The sequence below is a fragment of the Pteropus vampyrus genome, unplaced genomic scaffold (assembly GCF_000151845.1).
Source record: "Pteropus vampyrus isolate Shadow unplaced genomic scaffold, Pvam_2.0 Scaffold672, whole genome shotgun sequence".
Taxonomy (NCBI): domain Eukaryota; kingdom Metazoa; phylum Chordata; class Mammalia; order Chiroptera; family Pteropodidae; genus Pteropus; species Pteropus vampyrus.
The window spans coordinates 3,928-6,866 of NW_011889453.1; positions in this window are offsets into that span (position 1 = coordinate 3,928).

Sequence of the window (2,939 nt, forward strand, 5' to 3'; positions counted from 1 at the left end):
AGGCACATACACCAAAAAATACAAAATGTGCAAAATAACCTGAAAAGAAAAACTCTCTATCGTAAAAATGTCAGTCAATTTTTCCCAGGCGTGCCGAAGGATTTAATTCAAGTCAATCTTTTTTTAAAAAGTCCCTGTCATTTTCTTTTTTTATACTGGAGAGGGAACTTGGTTCTAAAGTATAGATAAATGTGAACGCACCCGTAAGTATAGCCAGCTTCTAGAAGGACCAAAATAATCTCATACGATCGTCACTAAGAAATGTCCCCAACCTCTACCTTCCGTGACCCACGTGGTGCTAAGCCAAGACCCCTCCTCCCCAAGTGCCCCCAGCTTCCCACTCAACTCAGGCATGAGGATTAGCCCGAGTACATTCAGTGTGTCAGCGCCTAAATTCTCCAGAAGGCAGGTTCTGAGATGCAGATACGCGAGCCTGACACGTAGAAACGCTCTTGGAATCCAAACCTGTGGGAGACTGAAGGGAACAGGACCGGCAGGAGACACTGGGCTCTGGAGAGTCACCCTACAGGAGCTCCAGCTGAGGTGACCCCGTAGAGCCGTCCCCAAGTGGAGCAAGAGGTCAGGCCTTTATACCTTTACATCCACCCATCGTAAGACGGGAGCTGCCCTGGGAATGGGGGATGATCTTGGAGGAGGGGGACCCCTTCCACTGACAGCGGTCATGAGAGGATGGCTTAGGTCGAGGGGAGGGAGTCAGCTGCACGCCAGCCGGGAGCTGTCAGCCAGTGACGTTCCCATTCCCTGGGGGACTGGGGGCTTCGGTCCCGAAGCGGTGGTAGGTGGATCTACATGGCATATTGTAACACATCCTATACGAAGTGACATTTAGGCTGTTTCACAAGACCTTCCAGAACCCTCTCATAACCCAAAGTAGTGGCTGCGACTTTGGCAGTTCCGGTGGCACAGCAGGTGCATTGGAAGAAAAGGTTTCATCTACGCAAAACTGAAGCACCCATCAAATTACCGGGAAATGTTTTTTATTTTTCCCTATTTAAATGCAAAATGCCGTCTTTATGGGCTCTACTTAATCAGTTTCCTGTTGGCAGACCCAGAGGATTTAGAGAGAGAGTAAATATACTTTTCTGAAAACAAAGATTTGCAAAAGTACCAGTGCAGGCAGCTTCCTTGCAGACCTTGAGGTTTCGCCACTTCTGCAAGAGAAGGTGAGAAGGGCTGAGAAGAGCTGCGGGTGGGGGCGGGGGCGGGGGCAGGGGGGGGGGGGTGGGGTGGAGATGAGCGTGACAGGGGGGGTGGGGTGGAGATGAGCGTGACAGACCACACGGAGCAGAGTAGGGAGTCTGCGTGGAAACGCAGGGTTGTAGGAGGCTGACGTTTATTAGCGTCACTTTTACAGAACAGACCTTTTCCTGATGGTCACGAAAGTTTTAATTGTATATGAATTCTTCATGATATGACGTTAGGTGTAAAAATCAGAATCTAAAATCATTGGTGCACTACCATCTGAAAAACACAACATAAAAAGAAGGAAATGAGTGCGTATTAAACGGCTTCTAATTGGGGATGGCGGAGCTACACGGTCGACCCCCCTTATCCACAGGGGATCCCTGAAACCACGAATAGCACCAAGCCCTGTGCACACAATGTTTTTCCCTCTATGTCGATATGTTTTCACTTGAAGGAATCGGTTTGCAGCTTCTCTTTGGCGCATCCGAACTGCCAGCATCGCTATGCTCGCACTGCGGGGCCGTTATTAAGTCAAATAAGACTGACTCGAACGCGAGCATGTGATACGACAGTCGATCCGGTCATGGAGATGGCTGCTAAGTGACCAATAGGTGGGGAGCGTCTCCGGCGGGACAAAGGGAGGGTTCGTGTCTATTCCAACCACTTCCCATCCCACCCCAGATGCTTTGGAAGCACATGCTAGAGAACCTACCATTTCATCTGTAAATAGTTTAGTACGTGTCACCAAAAGTAAAGATTATTTGTAAAGAACATAACTACCATACCTAAGGTACTATAAATCTTTAATTTTATCAAACATCCTGTCATCATTGTTTAGATTTCATGGATCATCTCATAATTTATTTACAGTTTATTTTGGTTGAATCGGGTTACCAAAAAAAAAAAAAAAAAAGGTCCGATAAGATGATCGCAGGTCATGTTATGTATTCCTGCCCCAAACTTTGAATCAGGAATTTCTCCAAACGTCTCTTTGTTTGTTTGTTTGTTTGTTGGCAGAAAATGGTACCGAAGACTACAATTGGGGCATGTCTCATAAGCCCACCATAGGCCGTCTCCATTGTTGGGACACTGGTTTTCAACCAGAGTGTTCATTTTTTGTTCTTTCTTAGAATTTCCATTTCTCTGCTCGCCTCGCCCATCCATCCTTGCATGCTGTCGTTCAATTCACCCATTAGAGCCTTTGGCATATTAATTAAAGTTGTTTTAAATTATCCTGGTCCGAGAATTCCAAAGTCCCCACCATGTCTGGTTCTGACACTTGCTCTGTCTTCTTCAAAGCATGTTTTTTGCCCTTTAGGATGCCTGGTAGCTGGACATGATGTACCGGGTGAAAGGAACCATTGTAAATAAAACTTTCGTAACGAGGCAATGGGATATGGAGAAGGAGGCATTCCCTGCCTCCAAGATTAGGTGTGGGTTTGGGTAAACCTGTGCCTCTGCACTGGGCGCCCCACCAGTGTTTCATGGGTGTTTTTCCACCCCTTTAGGGGGACGGGGTAGCTAGAGTGGACTGGAGTTGGGTATTTCGCTTCTATATGGAAGGCTTAGAGCTGACTGTAGCTGGTTATTTCTCTCTCTCGAGGTCAGTTAGGCGCTGATGAACCCCCAGCAGGTTAGGCTCTGGTTAACGTAGAACAGAGTGCTCTGGCACAGCAGTCACAAACCTTTGTGGCACGAGGGACCGGTGCTCCTATGAGAATCTAACGCCTGAT